The sequence below is a fragment of the Microtus ochrogaster genome, chromosome 16 (assembly GCF_000317375.1).
Source record: "Microtus ochrogaster isolate Prairie Vole_2 chromosome 16, MicOch1.0, whole genome shotgun sequence".
NCBI lineage: Eukaryota > Metazoa > Chordata > Mammalia > Rodentia > Cricetidae > Microtus > Microtus ochrogaster.
In genome coordinates this window covers 35,892,523-35,910,882 of record NC_022018.1, presented here as the reverse complement: position 1 = coordinate 35,910,882, position 18,360 = coordinate 35,892,523, and the positions used below count along the sequence as shown (strand labels likewise).

At 41.5% G+C, this 18,360-nt stretch overlaps 1 protein-coding gene across 1 annotated transcript in view; it reads right to left on the bottom strand.

Moving 5' to 3' along the window:
• The window catches only part of LOC101991184 (type-1A angiotensin II receptor), a 48,299-nt gene extending 40,148 nt beyond the window's left edge, over positions 1 to 8,151 (bottom strand). The window contains exon 1 of the mRNA XM_005354999.3: positions 8,033 to 8,151. The gene's annotated coding sequence lies outside the window, so the exon portion shown is untranslated. The remainder of the gene's footprint in view (positions 1 to 8,032) is intronic.
• Between the last annotated feature and the right edge of the window lie 10,209 nt (positions 8,152 to 18,360).

Sequence of the window (18,360 nt, the reverse complement as noted above, 5' to 3'; positions counted from 1 at the left end):
ATCTGTGTGTACATCCAAGTATATACACATGTACACATCTGTGTGTACATCCAAGTATATACACATGTACACATCTGTGTGTACATCCAAGTATACACACATGTACACATCTGTGTGCATTCATGTTCTCTTAGCTAAGGTTTTACTTCTCTGCTCGTTGCTGACATTAATCTGTTGGTTTTGTTTAGCCTTATGGCTACACAGAACATTCTTTGTCGGCACACAAAAAGCAGATTCATTCATTGATAATTTACTTAGCTGGCCTGTTCTTAAGGCCTTAAATCTCTTTTTTTTCCCAGCTTTCCATTTGGCTGCTGTAAAACGTTTCAAGGCTCATATTCATACACAGACATTTTATACTTACCGAACATTATCGGTAGCACAGATCCAAAACAGAATTATTGAACTAAACTGTTCTTTAACATTTTTATGGATAGTGATAAAATTCTATTTATAAAGTTTGTGATAAAAAAATCTGATGCCCAAAATCTAGGTTTTTGCAAAAATCTTCTTTATGTGTCCTTTGACTTGGCATTTCAGTGCCTGTGGATGAACTTGAGTTTCTCAACTTCTAATGTTCTTCAGGAGTTTTTCTGCTCCTGTTTTACATGGCCATTACCTTTGCTTCCTTTTTCAATTAGGCCATGCATAGTTTCTCATATGAAAAGGTGAATGTTAGTTATAGAAGCTAATATTTTACATGTCATGTGTGGCAAGCAGCTTCCAAGGGTTTGCAGAATTATCTCTTGAATTTGCTTATCATGCTGCCTATTATCTAGCCATTTGTTTGTTTAATTATTTATTTATTTTTAGGTAGCTAAATTCATCAATAGTTTCTATTACGGATTTGGGAGAGTCTACGAAGGTTGTTTTAACCTGTTCAGTTACTTAAAGGGACAGTAAACAGGTGACACAGAAAGCCTGTGCACAGAAGTATAGTATCAAAACAGAAATATAGTATCAAAACAGAAATAGAGATCAGAACAGAAGGATTTGGGGCATTATTACCATTGTCAAAGACATTTTCATAAGAAGATTCTCCACTTAAAATAATAATATGATATAAAAGTCATGAGTTTTCGGTAAGACTACATTTTTGGGAAAAAAAAAGGAAATCATCAATTTTACAGTGCCCCTCTTTAGAGTGTTAGCTGTGGCTGGCTGAGACAAGTTTCTAACCCACCAGAGTGGGTTAGAGGGAAAATACCAGAAGGTTCAGGGCAAACACGAAGTGGAAATGTTAGAGACTCACTAAGAAAATTTGGAAAGCATACAAAAAAATGATAAGAAGAATAAATCTTGAATGACTAGCTCTTTAGGGCTTCTCAGATCTGTTGTATATTTTTATTGATCTTTTTGTTGTGGTTATTTTGCTATACAAATTGTATGACATTAATAAAAGTAAAAAAAAAATATTTTACTCACAAATCAGTGATAAAAAAATAAAATACTTTCATTAGACCATCAAGAACCTAATTCCAGCCTTAATAGTATTTTGATAAGCATCAACAAAGCCGTAATGTGCACAGAATGGTATTTGTGATTTATGTTTTATATGTTGCTAATGAATATATTCTCATTACGTGTTATTAAAATATAAGATACATACATGATGATTCTATACTTCTCAATTATATTGTGACTGCTTGGTCCAAACCTCTTCTCTCAGCAGGTCAAACTTCAAAAAGTATTTAAGAACTATCAACATGTAGAAAACACTCCAGCCCTCTCCTATTACAGCTAAAGTAACAACAATGAACTATGGGCAGCGAATGGCTGGGAAACATCATGGTGCAGTGTGTTTTATTCATGGTACAATGTGTTTTATCTAAAGTGACATCCTCTGAATGGAAAGAGAGTCATGAAACCCGGCTTAACGGAGCATTCTTATTCAAGAAGAATTACACATATTTAGAATCATGAAGAAATGTAATTGAATTAAATACCAAGAAAAATGTGGGTCAAAGAGTAGAGGAAGTTCTGATGATAAAATTGTAAGCATATGGCATTTGTTGGAGGAAGTGCTACAGAATGTTTTAATCTGCTTGGGAGAAGAAAGAAACCTAATAGAAGTTGTCTGCACTTACAGGCGGGGCCTGGCAAAGCCCGTGAGGATGGCCATTGATACTGTCTCGCTTGTTGGCACTGAGGAACTCTGCCTGCTGTGTGCACATCCCCTATGTGCTGCACTAGCTCTCCCATGCTCACTGCATGGCATGCTGGTGTCTCTGAGTTGAGCTTTGCCCCCGGTCTTTCCCATAAATGTTAAATTCTGTACTGGTAAATCTGCCTGGATGCTAACGTCCTAGTTCCAAGCAGCGGGTAAAATTCATCATTGAGAAAACCGTGCCAACTATCCTGGTGGCAGGCCATGATTCTTAGACACGATCCCAGGGAACCTAGGCTCACGCTCGGTCTTTTAGCCAACTTCAATGATCTTCTGGCAAAACAAGAAGCATTTGGCTGGGTCTATCTAACAACTGTCAGAAGTCTGCTTACATAGGGAGGAACCCTACAGGAACTAAGGCATTCGGAGAGTCACTGACTTCAAAGAATTTGCCACTTACGTGGAGCCTGACCACTTTACAGCTAGACTCTACTACAGAGTTTTTAAACCATACGGTAGGTAAATAAGAGCCTGTATTAAAAGGTAATATGTGATCTAGGCTGGCATGAACCACTATGCTCAGCTCACACGATCCTGGGGAAGAAACCCAAGTTACACTCCCAGTTCCCCAAAAGTTTATTTTAAAAAGCCCTACTACCCTTTTTATTTTACACCTTTTAAGGACCATCTTTGTATACTTTCCAGACTGTTCTTGAACTCCTGATTCAATGGGACCTCCTGCCTCAGTTTCCCCAGCAGTTATAACTCCAGACTGTACTGTATCCAGTTCCATTTTTAAAAAGCTTGATCGCGGTGTGTGTGTTACCCCGGTTCCTCCCGCCACATGCACATCGGGTGACAGACTGCCACATTTTCAGTTCTCACTCGATAGCAGAAATTTCTAGATTTCTTCTCAGTGCCTCTTAAGTCAAATACTAGAAACAAAACAATTGTTCTTAGTGTTCTTCTCCTGGAGAGAAATGGGTCTTGATTTCAAATTACAGCTTTAAATAAATTCTTACGCCATTAGCTTTCATCAAAAAGAAAGTTGCCCAGTGTGCAACAGACAATGTGGCAAAGTACATGGCTTTTAAGATTTAAGTAAATCTAAAATGTTACCACATTTGTATATTTTTTGAAATCAAGACCCATTTCTCTTGATTTCAAATTACAGCTTTAAATAAATTCTTACGCCATTAGCTTTCATCAAAAAGAAAGTTGCCCAGTGTGCAACAGACAATGTGGCAAAGTACATGGCTTTTAAGATTTAAGTAAATCTAAAATGTTACCACATTTGTGTATTTTTTTAATCTATCTCCATTATTTCTTAGTATTCTGGCAGATAACATGAAGATACATAGAGACTATGTCATAGTTTTCTGAAGGTTAAATGAAGGATATTTACAGAATGAACACTATGCGCCATGTGTTATATGATGAATAAATTTTAGCTTTATTAAAAATATATTTTCTGTTGAAGGGAAGGGGTTTCTTTGCGTAGTGCTGGCTGTTCTGGAACTTGTTCTGCAGACCAGGCTGACCTGGAACCCAGAAATCCCCTGCCTCTCTTCCTGAATGCTGGGACTAAAGGCGTGTGCTACCACCACTCAGTTTTAAAACATTATCTTCTACAAAGGCCAAGAAAATAACACCCAAGATAATCATTTTAAGGAAGGCATGAATATCAAGGCTTTTCTGTCTTTAATGTGCTTGAACCACTCAGAAGTCTTTTGAGAATGCAGATTCTTATTCAAGGAGTGTGAGATTTTACATTTTCATAAATTCTCAGATGATTCTCAAGAAACTGCTCTATGGACTACAGCACCTGGGGAGACTGGATGGTGCCTGGGGTGACTGGACGGCACCTGGGGTGACTGGATGGCACCTGGGGGACTGGATGGCACCTGGGGTGACTGGATGGCACCTGGGGTGACTGGATGATATCTGGGGAGACTGGACGGCACCTGGGGAGACTGGACGGCACCTGGGGAGACTGGATGGCACCTGGGGAGACTGGACGGCATCTGGGGTGACTGGATGCTTGTTTTGGGTTTGAAATGTGGTGAGTTTGAACTGGGGACAGAGCTTGACTGGCCTCAACACATTCAAAACCACTGATTTGAGGCTGCCTTTCATCATCTTTGATTCCGTTTTTTTTTCCATCCTTTTCACTCTTTCCTTGCCAGTAGTTCTTTAGATTGAAAACGATATTAGTGTCTATTCCCGACGAGACCAATGTTAAGTCTTTTTATCGTGGATGACAGGATGGAACACTAGATGGGTTGGAAAGGTAGCTCTGCTGTCACGCTTTCCCCCAGACACAAGGAATCACTTAATAAGGGGCTGTGAGGGTGCACACACACGATCCATAGTATTAAGCGACTCCTAGGGAGGAAAGGAAGGAGCTGTCTTTGTTGGAGAATTGCGGGAACTGAACAGTGAGCCATGCCAGACACCCATCTCATCTGAACACCAGGACAGGAGGAGTGGCTTTTAAATGTCTTCTCTTTCTCAACATCCCTGAAACTAACTCTGCAGGGTAAAGACCGTTTTCATGCTTTGACATGTCCTCAAAGGCTGAATGTCACCCTGCTCCATACAGCTGCCTTTGCAAGAGCCTACTACGGCTGATTCAGATTTCACAGACAATCCTTCATTTTCCAAAGCAGTGTATGATCTTTGGTTCGTATAAAATGGGCAAATATCTAAGCCACTCAGAGAGTGATTTAGCAAGTGGAGTGTCTCTTTATAGGCAAGTACGTAGCAACATGCATGTGTTTCCAATATTTTTCCTCTGAAGTTAAGACAAAGAGTTAAAGTCACTGGCCTGAGCCAAGACTTTTATCACTCGGTGAAGATCAAGGTGTCTTCTGTGTAAACAAAGTGAGTAAGAAACCAGTTGCTCTAAACCTAAGGATCGTTAGTCATATGACTTAAAATTCATAACTCGTCCAGAAGGCTGCCACTAGAAGCAGTGTGGACTCCCTGTTCACCTGTTTCCCAAAATTTTCAATGCCGTAAATGTAATTAAACATGAAACTCTTGAAAAGACTCTTGGGTATGGGAGTTGTAACCATAGCTAGCAGATTCTAGATTCTTGTCTCCACTTAAGACCTTTAGAGGAAGCGCAAAAACAAAACCTAAAGCAAGCGCTTCTAAACGGACCTGTAAGAGTGAAGTAGAACAAAGCAATCACACAACATTCAAACCACACAACCAACTCTTTTCCATTAAAGAAATTTGAATCATAATTTTAGTTTTCATATGCAAAGGAACTTTTCTGAATATCTGCTATGAAAAGAATTAAAGATCAGCAAATATTTCCTGGTAATACAACTGTACAAAACAGCAATACCGAGTTGTCATTTCTATGAATATCCTAAATACATATTTTGCTTTGTATTCCCATCTGGTGTTAAAGTAATAACTCTCGCGAAACTTCTGGCAAATTTATACCCCTTTACATTTCTTTTCTGAGAGGCAAACACTATATTTTAGAGCTTTTAATAGCCTAATAACAGTCGCTCGCCAAATCATTTATGCATTACCTTCTGCCACTGAGTAAAACTGGTTAAAAGTAACTGTAGCCATAAAATCATTTAAAAACTGATTGCTAGAACCTAATATTCAGGGAAAGGAAGGACCAGGCACAGTGATCAACAAAAGGCTAAGGGACAGGAGTCTGTTCTGGGCAATTAAAGCATACAAATGGAACAGGAACTCCATCTCTGTCCCTATAACAGATTTGAAAGCAAAATACCGCAGCTCTCAGCTATCTGCTTGGGAAGGGCATCACGAGAGAGGCTGACGGCCATCATTCGAACTGTGCTTCAAAGTCCTTCGCAGCTAAGTACTTCACTGGGGTTTGGAGTGAGTATAAGATTAAACTTTTGGTTCCTTGGAATAAGCAAAATTCGTTGCCACTGTTAATTAGTAACACAATATCCACAGTCATAAGGAGTAGCAGCCAAAGGCAGCAAAAATAAGCTCTAAGGTATCAGGGAACGTTCTTCCTCCAAACTAGATGGGAGAGGAAGCAGAATGGTTCATAGGTGTGTCCTCACACTGACCCAAGTTAAGACAGAAGACACACTGGTGCTCAGTACGCCTGCCTCAGACACTGTGATGGTCGGACATTTTGTAAACCTCGGAATGACAGGTCTTCCCCTGGGAGGAAACCCACTCTCCTGAGGTGGTGGGCACTGAGGTCGGCTTAACTAACACCAAGGAATAGCAGAACTAGAAGCCAAGGCCTTATCAAGGGGAAAATAAACCAACATCAACAATAAAAAAAAAAGGAACAAACAAAACTCAAGAAATCCAGGAAGAGAAGGAGGAATCTGAAAACCCAGTAAATATTAAGACCTTGCAACTTGAGGCCACTCCCTAAACCTCAGCATTATCTATTATATATTACAGGAATTGTCACCTATGATTTGGGGATGGACCTATGGAGCTATTAGGAAACTTAATGTTTGTCCTGAGGAGACAAAAGGAAAGACAGTTTTGGAGACTCTAAATCCAGGCTAACAGGGTAAACATTTTAGACTTTTGTCAGCAATCACCAAGAAGCAGAAAGAATCGAGGGTTTTTAGTAACTGGAGGAGACCTTCTGGGCAGTGACCTGAGACTCAGACGTGTTAAACAAATAAAAACACTCTTAATACCACGCAGCTAATTTGGTGGGAGGACAAGGAGGGCATTAGCAAGAAAATTATTCTAGGTCACACCAGTGAACTGATTGTCCAAGTAGGGCCGTTAGAAGGCAAACAAAATAGGTAGTGTTTGTTTGTGGTTGAACCAAGAAGATAAAACTCTAAAATAAGCCTCTTGTTGTTGTTGTTGTTTTTTTTTTTAAATAGAACATTTTAAGGAGGGTTAATGCTTTTGCTAAGGGCAATAAATACGAGGCCCCGGAACCCCACGGTAGTAACTATCCCCCCAAAAAATCACTTTGGTAGTGAAGTACCCTGAAGAAGACAATTACTGACTGAAGAGAACAGAAGGGGATAAGGATGCTTGACGCAGCCTCTTTTCCTGGAATGACACAGGAAATTAATGCAGTCAACCTCCAAACGTGACCTAAACTTTCCTGCGAAAAAAGTCTCCTGGGAATCGGTAGTGGGGTTTTATGCTTAGTGAAGACATTAGAAAACACGGGGACCCAGGTAGCCAATTACTCTATACTTAACCAAAGAGAAGGAGGGAACAGACAGGACGGCTTGAGTTTTCTGGAGACCGCCACAGTTTGGGGTCGCAGACGCCCTGGGCTAAAGGAACTGGGAACGGGGTAGAGAAGTGGAGGGCCATGCTCTAGGTTCGGTACTGAACCACTGGAATCCCGCAGGCACTACAGGCCAAGTGGGCCTGCTAAGGTACAGCAACCTGCTTCTCCCCTCCCCAGAGTGAGAAATCAAAGAGCCGCTGGCAACACCAGCGGTGATGGGGTTTGGCCCACCTATGGGCTGTGTCTGACGACAATGACCCGCTGATAGGGGGTCACTGGCAAACAAAGTGGGGGACACTCTTAAACTCAAAGTAGCGCAACTTTTAATGGCTGGCTTCGCAGTCACACAGGCCAGGGTTAAATTCAGGTCACAGTTAAAACACAACAGTTATTTAAAAGCACGGAGGAAAGTTGGTTTGCTTGCCTCCCATTTCTGTGGCTGTTTAGCCTGTACTCGAAAGAGTTTGGTCAAAACACTACGACTCTTTGGAGCACGCTGCAAGTGAGCGCAGTTTCCTCCCACCTGATCTGGAAAAAGGCGGCTAGCTCCAGTCTGCCCGCTGGCCTGGAAAGTGCTTGCTCTCCAGGATCCTCAGGGTCCTCCTCGCCCAGTACTCCCGGTTCAAACGCGGTGACAAGGAACCGGCCCCTCCCGCCCCTGATCACCACGCTGGCGGGACGCCTCGGCTAGGACTCACCGCACCCGGGAGAGCACCAGAGCTGGAAAAGCCGCTGCGCTGGTACCCGCCTCCGTCACCCGAGCCACCCGTGGAGCAGGACTCACGGCCGTGTGTCCACTCCGGCCACACAGCATCACCCAGTCCCTCGCAGCTGCCTGGCGATCAGCAGCGAAGCACCTCAATATTTATAGCCTAGGGGGCGTTGCTGCTCCACAGGTTCCAACCCCTAGGCTCTGTTTTGCACTCCTCCCTCTCCCCGCCCCGCCCCAGACCCTCCGTCCAACCCTCTCCCTCTAGGGATTCTGATGGCTTCTTCTAAGCGAGGAGTCACTCCCTGGCTGTCACTTCCCAGATCCACGCTCAGATGGTCCTGTGTTGAAGATAGAGGGAGGCTGGGGTAAGGCCACATGAACTGACTCCGACTTAGAAGAGGGTGAGAGGGGGAAGCTTGAGAAACTTTTAAGGATGAATTAGGGAACTCCCTTGTCTTTGCTGCGGCTAACTAAAAATTTGGCGCCCTTGTCATAGATCACAGATGGTACTGATTAACTTCGGAGTTGTAAAATGAAAGCCGATTAGCAGTTCCTCCCAGTTTACACGTGGCTCGCCCTGCACTTATTTGAAAATAAAAACAGACTGCCAAAAAAAAAAAAAGGAATAGCACAAATATTTGAAAACAAAAATGAACTCAATTCTTTTCAAAAAAGAAAATACTTTCCCCAGTGCATCGTGAGGCCAGAATGACTCCAATACCAAACCTAGGCAACGCATTGCAAGAAGACATCAGACTCATGACGTCTGTGAATGGAAATGCAATTCCTCAATGAAGTGCTCGCAGTTCAAATCCAGTGAAAAGTAAAGATATTGAGATCAGAATGTGCTCTGCTTTGAGTTACTCCACACTGCAAAGCAATGGCTTTTTAGACTGCAGCAGGTTCTGTTTTGCAAGCAGCACTGACTCCATTTTGAGAAAAAAAATTCAGAAGAGTTCACACCTTGATGGGCAAGTAAACACCATCTGTCTGGCATCAACCAGAAAGCACCGACAGATTAACAACTTATTCCTCAAAGCAAAAAGGGGCCCACTATTTTTTTCAAAAAGCCATCAAAGTAAATGGGAGCTACAACCACACGCTGGTGTTAAGATCAAACCAGGGGAAACAGGCATGACAACACACTGGACTCACAAGGCTGGGGACGGGTGCAGCTCTCTCACCAGAACCGCATGAAGAGGAGACCTGGTGCTTCAGTGGTCAGAAGACCTTATCTTACCACCCTGTGTGCAGCAGAGAACTCCCAGCAGTCCTGCGGCTTTTGGATGGGCTGTCCCTGCTGCTGTGGCTGTTCCACTCGAAGTGCCATTGGTACCTTTGTCCACTTGTCTGTCTCAACCGGCCATATAACTGTCTTCTGGGCTGAGTCTTGCATGTGGCCTCTCCAGCCTCTGCCATTGACTAAGTGCAAACTTTGACTTGGTAGGAGCAGACCTCCAGCAGGAGTTACCTTATTACCATAGAAACTCTTTAGGATCCCGTTAGCTGCCCTGTCTGCCTCTCAGACATCTTCACAATTCCTTGAGCTCCCCTTGGGCTTCTTCAATCCTATGTGGTCAATCTGTAAACTACATATATGCATATATATTGTGTGTAGTGTAATGCACAATCTGAAAGTTAATATTCACAGGTAAGATTAGAATAAAAGAATCTGTGCTCCTGTATTTGCCTTGTCGGGTTATCAAGAGACTACTTGGGAACAATGATACCTTCAAAGTCAATATACCTTGTGAATTTATTGTTAGTTCTATAAATTCCAACATTGTGAAAATACAGAGCTGAATCTTTGTAAACATAAAAACTCAGTTTAAAGAAATGTAGGTGGTCCTTTTAGTGTGAAACCTGAAACAGTAGAACTGCTGAAGAAAACACAAGCAGTGTTCTACAAGATGCATGTAGGTCATAACTTTCTGTACAGGATTCCATTTGCGCAGAAATTAAAGCCAGCAATTGACAAATGAGACTTCATAAAACTAAAAGTCTTCTACACAACAAAAGAAACAGAAACAGTCAACTGAGTGAAGTGGAAGCCCACAGAGCAGAAGAGAGATTTTTTGCCAGCTGTGTATCTGAGAGAGGCTTAATATCCAGAATATAGAAAGAACTCAAAAAATAAAGTCATGAAAACATAAGGTCCAATTTTAAAATGCCCTCTGAATCTGAACAGAAAATCTTCTAAAGAAGCAATAAAAATGGTTAAGAAATATATCATAAAATGTTCAGCATCCTTAGCAATCAGAGAAGTGAAAATTAAACTCCTCTGAGAGTCCATTTCCCCCAGTTAGGTTGGTGAAGACCAAGCAAATAGCGACAAGGACTGTGGAGGATTCAGGGAGAGGGGACCCTTGTTCACTGTTGACTATAAACTGGTGCAGCGAATATGGATATCAGTGTGGAAAATTCTCAAAAAGCTAAAGGTCAGTCTGCCATGTGACCCAGCTACAACACTCTTTCTTAGTCATAAGCCCAAAGGACTTGACATCCTACCCCATGACACTTGCTCGTCCGTGTTCACAGCCACTCCGTTCACAATGGCTAGGAGACAGAAACAACCCAAATCCCCTTCAACTAATGGACAATGATGAAAATGTGGTTCATGCACACCATGGAATACCATTCCGCTCTAAAAGAAATAAAGTCATGCCATTTATAGGTAAATGGATGGAACTAGAAAACATTACACTGAGTGAGGTAACTCAGATGTGACTTGAAGTAGCCAAGGAAGGCAGGGAAACAGAAGGAAACCACGTGAGGAGGGGAGGAGAAAGGGGGTAACAGGAGACTTGGACTACAAAGAGGGTGATAGAAAAGGGGGAGACCTATACTAGAGAGTAAGGATGAAAGGGAATATGCAGGAAGGGGAAGGAGAAAGAGCTAGCGCTAAGAATGGTTGAAAAGACCATAGGGCAACATATTATTCAACAAGCTTACATTTTTAAAATGTACACACATACACACACACACACACACACACACACACACACACACACGGTCTGAGTGATGCCACACAGTGTGATGATGTTCATGAGAGACATACACTACCTTGCCATCATTGCGGTATTAAGCATGGGGAAGCTTTTGAGTTGTTGGTTGGGAAATAACAAGTTTTCTAAAACAACATGGGCTATTGTTGGTGCCCTGGGTCGCCTCCCAGAACTTGCAGGTAAGACCTTCTTTCTGAATACACCATACACTTTGGACACAGGAGTTGGAGGAATCACGCTGGAATTGACCTGCAGGCTCAGAGACTTGCTCTGGGCATCAGAAGGTGATAGGTAAGTTGCCAAGGAAGAGGAGCAAGGGATGGTCCTACCTGTGAACCAAAATGGCCGGCATGATAGCCCCAATGGAACCACAGTGGTACTGTCGCCTTGGGTGTAACAGCAGCTGTCAGATTCAAGTGAAGGCCCACGCAATAGGAATTTGTGAGTGGGCCTGGAGCTCCTTTCCCTCCTCTGTGGAGAGGACGGCAACCAGCTCTGAATGTTTGATTGTCATATTTAAAGTCTCTTTACATCTGTGCCTCCCTATAAGATGTAAGTGGCTTTCATTTAACTTCTTTTTTTTTTCATTTAACTTCTTATAACATACCAAGAACTTATTTTATAAAGAGATGTTGGTGTTCCCAAAGGGGTGGCTCTTACTACAGCCAAAATTTTGGTTAATTTTGAAAGGTTATTAGTGTTGTCTAAGAGCTCTAATTGTATGAGGTGATTTGAATTGTGTCATTAAAATAAGTTCTCCAGTCACCATATAACTCACCAGAAATGCTCCCAATATAAATATAGTTTCACAAAACTTCTTCCACTGCACAAGCCACCCAGCGAGTGAATATTTTATTCAATAAGAAAACATAAGCTTAGTGATTAGAGAGATAGGTTAAAGGTCTCATTTAGCAAAAGGATATAATAAAAATCTTGTCCTTCTAAGCTAGGTTTTGGTAAACATCACTAAGAATAGATCAATATAGAGGAAAACCTGATTTGTGTGAATGAAGAATTGAGCTTCAGCTTTACCTCCGGGTATTGAATTTTTCGACTTTAACGGTTTTAGTGACTTTTGTACTACAGCTAACTTAGTTATAGCCATGTCCACTTTCCATACGTTTGGCACTCTCAGCCTTCACTTATGTTTTTTTTCCATCTTTCCATCCTCAAACACTTTTCTACTTCAGGACAAAGCTCTCTGTACAAAAACCATCCCTATGTAAAAGCATTTCCTTACTCTTTAACACTCTTTATCAAAAAATTCTTTACATCTATAAACCTGACATCTTTCTTATTAGCATGATGGCTCATTCCTGAATTATTATTGCTATTATTATTATGAAGTTTATAAAGGTTTTGATAAAAATTATAAGATAGAATTTCTTTCTTCGTAAGCTAATTATATGTAAATAAAAGTCAGGACACTGTATCTAAACACAGACAAACCATCAGTCAGAAGCCCTGGGTCTCTGCTATGGGAGATTTGAGTCCTGTGTAACAGGCATGTAGAAAGCACCTCCATTCAAAGGTTTTTATTTCTTATTTGGGCTCGTAAGGCACCCAAAGCAGGATAAAGTTTATTCCCTGTCTACTTCCTTTCCCTTGAGCTAACTGTTTCTCTATAGATAAGCCTGTTAATCATTTAACAGTATTTTACCTCAATTACTTTCTCTTTCTGTAAAGCTAAAAGCATAGAGATGAGTTATCATCCCAAGTACATAGCAAAATGGAAAATACAATTACCATGAAACACAAGATTATTATTAAACCTCAAAACGTATCTGGAAGTTTCTACATAGGTTTTCAGGGTGTCTTTTTTAAAAACGGCCCAAATTTGCACACTCCTGTCTTACCTCTGCTTGGCTGAGATAAGGAACTTTAAAAACCTGTTTTTAGAAAGAGGTACAGGAATATGTTATCTTTTAAAATAAATTTATTTTTCTTAATTTCCTATGAGTATATAATGCGTTCCGGTCATGCTAATGCCTCCCGTCGCCTGTCATCCTTTTTCCCATGGCCCTCCTCCTGCCACCAAGTGTCCAGTGTAGCTTCAGGACTTTTTCTTTTGTTTGTTTTTGTCTGTTTGCTTTGCTTTGCTTTGTGACCCACTGGGAGCAGCCAAGGCCACTGTGTGGCATGGGTGCGAAGCTATTTGCTGGAGTATGAGTAACTCACCAGTGGCTACAGCACTGGAGATAATGACTTCTTCCTTACAGCCTTTGATTCCCGCTAGCTCGGCTGGGCAGGGCAAGGCCCTACTATCCCCTCCTCTGTCTGTGACTAAATGTTTGCGGGCTCAGTCTGGTGAAGACCCTGTCGGGAAATCACAGCTTTCCACAGCATTTCGTGGGCCTTTTCTCTCCACTGTCCTGCTTTTGCATTATTTCAGGAAGGGAATTTTATGGGTGTCTCATTTAAGGCTGAATATCTAAGAGTCACTTGTTCGCAGAATGTTGACCAACCATAGTACCTGAATTAGCTGTTGATCAAGGCTGAAAGCATCACTAGTCTAGGCGTATAAACATAAATATTTATGTGGCGGTTTGACAACATTGCACTTGAGCCAATCTAAAGCAATAGGCTCACTTTAGCATCTTCCACCACCCCCCATTCTTGCGCCTTAACTTCCTTGTATGGAGTAAGCCTCAGACTGAATCAGAAATCAGTCGGCTACCTAGGTAGCAATAATGCCACTATCCCACCAGTACGCTTCTCTTATCTGGCAAGTTGGCAGCGTAGCATGCCAGGTCCAATGCTAGGGAAGAGCCTTGCTGACTCTCAGCCCTCACAAGCTCCATTTTATTTCATTTTCTCTTACCCTTTCCTCTCTCTACACATTTCCCCACCTTTCCATGCCAATCTTTATCCTGCGTGACCCGTTGTTTAGACTGCCCTACCATCTAACCCTTGCTATTTGAACACTTGCCTATTCTCAAAAATTGAGATCAACTGCCAGTTTTTAAATTTTCTTTTCATATCTACCAGGAGTTACTACTTTCTCCCTTTAAGCCTGTTTTTTGTTTTCCTGAGACAAAGCTTCTCTGTGTAACAGCTCTGGTTATCATGGAACTTGCTTTGTAGACCAGGCTGGCCTTGAACTCACAGAACTCACCTGCCTCTGCCTCCTGAGTGCTGGGATTACCGGCATGAGCCACCACTGCCCAGCATACAAAGGCAGCATAATTTTGTGGAGACCTAGTGTTAACTAGGTGACCAGAGACCTGACATTCATTTAAAGAGGCAGCAATGGAACTGACAGCAGATGTTTCCTGGCACTTGGTTGTAAGACAGACTTTTCCTAGACAGACATGAACAATATCCACTTACCCCAGATACATACCCAATGATAGACCAAAGAACGGATACCACCAGACTCCAACTTGGTGAGCCAATGAGTTTTCTTAGGATTACTTTCAGGAATATAGGTGAGAGGTGACGTGAGGTTATGACAGGTGCCAACATGACTCAAAGACAGCTGCATCATAAGCCCACCCCAGGATAGGTGACAGTTCACCAAGCTGGGAACCCGAAGCCCACCGCACAACCTCAATAGATTGTAGAGTGCTGTTTCCAGGCTGGCCTTCCAGTGGGCCTGAGCCTCTCTCGGGCAGCTCAACTGGTCTTTTTTTCTTCTTCTAAGAAACTTGGCTGGTCTACGTTTAGGCTTCTTAGCTGGTATCTGTTTAATCCAGGAAGCTGGGCTTGTCTCAAAGGTACAGCTTGTCTGGTCTGAGTGACGTGTGTTCTTCATTTATATACTCTTGAGAAGAGAGGCTTAGTAAATTTGATCAGTTTCAGAGACTTCCCAAAACTATTTTAAGTTCTTTACTTTCTGTCTTAAAGGGGCTTTGCTGCACTATACAGGGTCTCAATGTGAACGAGGATCAAATGAATTAACTAATACAGGCACAAATAGCATATTGTGACTGACTGCAATTAAGATCAATAAATGTCGGCTATTTTTATTAGCTCAAATCTTCCTTTATTTCGTCCTTCCGCCCTCCCCTCTCTGTCTATTTATTTATTTTTCCTGATGGTGCTGGGAATTGCACTTAGTGCCTTACACATGTTGGGTAAATGCTCCACCATTAGTTATATTCTCAGTCCAGTGCAAATTATTCTGTGCATGGATATTGCCCACAGCTCAAACACACCAACTATGAATCCTCTGGACAACACAGGAACCTATCTTATTCAGTATGCTTTGACAAGTTTCATGTCCTTCATTCTAGTAATTTCATAAGAACATAGAGATAAATATAAAAATGACAAACACAGCATTGCTCAACGCTTGGGTGGTATGCATGTCTTTTTTTTTTTCTGAGTTTTACCATTTGAGTTCTGGTGATTTATTTTCTGCATCTATTGCTACTATCTGTGTAGTGCACTTCCAGATGTTACACGTGGCAAATAAACAACTGCTTTATCCATTTTGCTTTCTACCTTTGCAAGGTAACTACTTAAATTTATTTGCTTATTTATTTATTCATTGGTTTATTTATTAAGGACTGGAGATGTGGAATCCCCAAAACTGTGAGCCTATTTTTACTTTGGAGGGTCAGAGAGTTTTAGCTGGTTCAGAGTTGTTGACAAGTGCGGCTGTATATCCTGACCTAGGGTGATGTGGCTGCTTCTCATTTTGACAATAAGATGGCCCACACAGGTAGATCCACTCCCCACCACTACCCCGCCACCAATGGTCAGGAAATCCAAGCATACTTCTGCTCCTTCTTTTGAATTAAGAGGTTTGTCCTAGGGAGTGGCTGCCTTCAGAATCCTTGGTCTAGGGTGGGTTCATTGCCTAAACAACAGAATGCTTTCCTCATGGATTAATTTTTAATGGCTCAAAAGATTGAAGCAAGTCACTGTTCAAGCTGTCCTTTGCAACTTATTAAAGCAGTCTTCTGTCTTCTTCCCCTTGTTGCATTGGGTATAAAAGTGTGGATTTCAGTATTCACTAGAACTCCCTCTATACTATCCTATGCTTCTCTTTTATTATTTTCATACTCTCCACTTATTTTTCTAATCCCCATGTCCTATTCTGGTAAGTGGTATCCTTGTCGAAGCACGGTCTCCAACATGGAGAGAGATCACTCCGTGCTTGCTACTTTTGCAGAGGGCACAATGTCAGTTCCTAGAACCCATGTGGTGGCTGACAACTGTAACCGCAGTTGCAAGGGGTCTGGCCTCCATGCAAAACAGGCATGCACGAGATACACATACATGCAGGTAATAATCATACACATGAAAATAAATGAATATTTCAAAAGGTACTTAACTTAAATTTTTAATTTAATTTTAATTACCTATCAAGTAGCAGTTTCAATGTGTACTTTGTTTTGATTGCTGTTCCCCACTCTTCTCTCTCATATCCCTTTCCCCTACCCCTGCTTATGCCAATCTACTTTCATATTACATATTACATGCCCAAGCATGGCAAATAATTTTGATAGGTGAGAGGAAACAATTTTTAAAAAGCTACAAAGTTCCCACCAGCAAAATGTTTTGTGTGTTTTAAATCTAACAGCTTTTCACTGATGATCATTGAATAAATATAGCATGCTCTACACAAACAAAGCCTTTGCACTCATGACAGTTGCTTAGACATTAACTTACATTAAGTCTTTCATGTTCAATGAAATGAGGGGTCAAGTAAGAATAAGGCAGAAATTTAAGATGGAAGCATACATAATTTTACCTGGGTAAAGAAATCAACACACTTTGAGATTTACATTTTCAGAAAATGGAGTGACATCTACAAAATCCTATTTGAGTGTAACTGAGTAAAGAAAATGGAAGTGCCAGTTTTAGTGACATTTCCATTATGACTTCACCATACAATCCGAGCATTTCCTGCCATGTTTCTTACTTTGGCTCAGCTTAGGAGCGTGGCACTTGTTTTCCTGTAAAGCAGTTCATTCACGCCATCACGGTTGCTGTCATGTATCCATCAGAGAGGTCGTCCACGTGGCGAAAGCTTCTTTGACATCTGGCCTCCATGAAAATATCTCTGTTGGCCACAGCACACCCTATTCCTGCTGACTCAAGCTGCATGATTTGTGTGTGTGTGTGTGTGTGTGTGTGTGAGCAATAATAAAGAAGAAAATGTCATGAATGTGAAAGAGAGTGGCAGGGACACACAGGAGGAATTAGAACAGGATCTAGGTAGGCTGTAAACAATATAAAAGCAGTACTCATGTGTGAAATTCTCCAATAAAATAAAATAAAATAAACCAAGCAGTGGTGGCACACGCCTTTAATCCCAGCTTCAATAAGCAGCAGCAGGCAGATCTCTGAGTTCGAGGACAGCCTGGTCTACAGAGCCAGTTCCAGGAAAGTCAGGGCTACCCAGAGGAAAAAAAAAAAAAAAAACAAAATCACAGCCAGCTTTAAATAAATAACAAATAAAATAAACGTGAAATAAAGTCAAATTTAATACATCTGCCTAAGGGCCTTGGATTGCTAAAAGCTTTCATCTTTTCAGTGCTTAATGTCTGTTAGTTTTCAGCCTTGGGTTACTGATGAAGCCTTCACAACTGCCCATGTTGGCTGGCGTGGCTACTGCTCATTAATCAGCTTTGACCGTGTTAGTAGGTGGTGGGCTAATACCCTAACACTCATTATGTGTTGCGTGGCAGTGGTGGAAGCATTGATTGGGTTGAAACTGTCTTCTAAGCAGCAAGATTTTCCAAAGGACCTCATTTTCCACTCCAAAGCTCATTTTCTTTTTATTCTCATAGGATCACCTTAATTTATACTTTTCACAGAATTACTGTTATAGCAGAAAATTGCCACATTTGGGTTCCTTTGGCTCCAGCCACTTAGATTCGTATTTTCCGATTGGTTTGTGTTCCACAATCTTTCTGTACAAATTCACGCTGCTTCTTGCTCATTAAATTGTTCTTGCCTAAGTACTTCTTGATCGATCCTGTCATTACTTGTTCTTTTTCTTCCCTGGTATTGATGCTAACTAGCAGGTAATTTCCTGAGTCTCCCCTTTGGCACATTTCGTAGATTCAAAATAGCTGTTGCTATAATTATATTTTTAACTCTTTATGCAGACTGTGTATCATCGTCAATTTCTGCATGGTCTATGACTTGAATATCTGTAAGATTTAAAAAAAAAAACAACAAACTCATCAAAGTGTGAGGTCTTGAATGGCAAATAGTTTATCTAGCCACAGCTTTTCATCTCAGGCCATTTGTGTGACTTTGGCAAGAAGGGCCTCTGGACTCTAGGGCTAGCCTGAGCAACAGAGCAAGACCCATATCAAGAAGGGCCTCTGGACTCTAGGGCTAGCCTGAG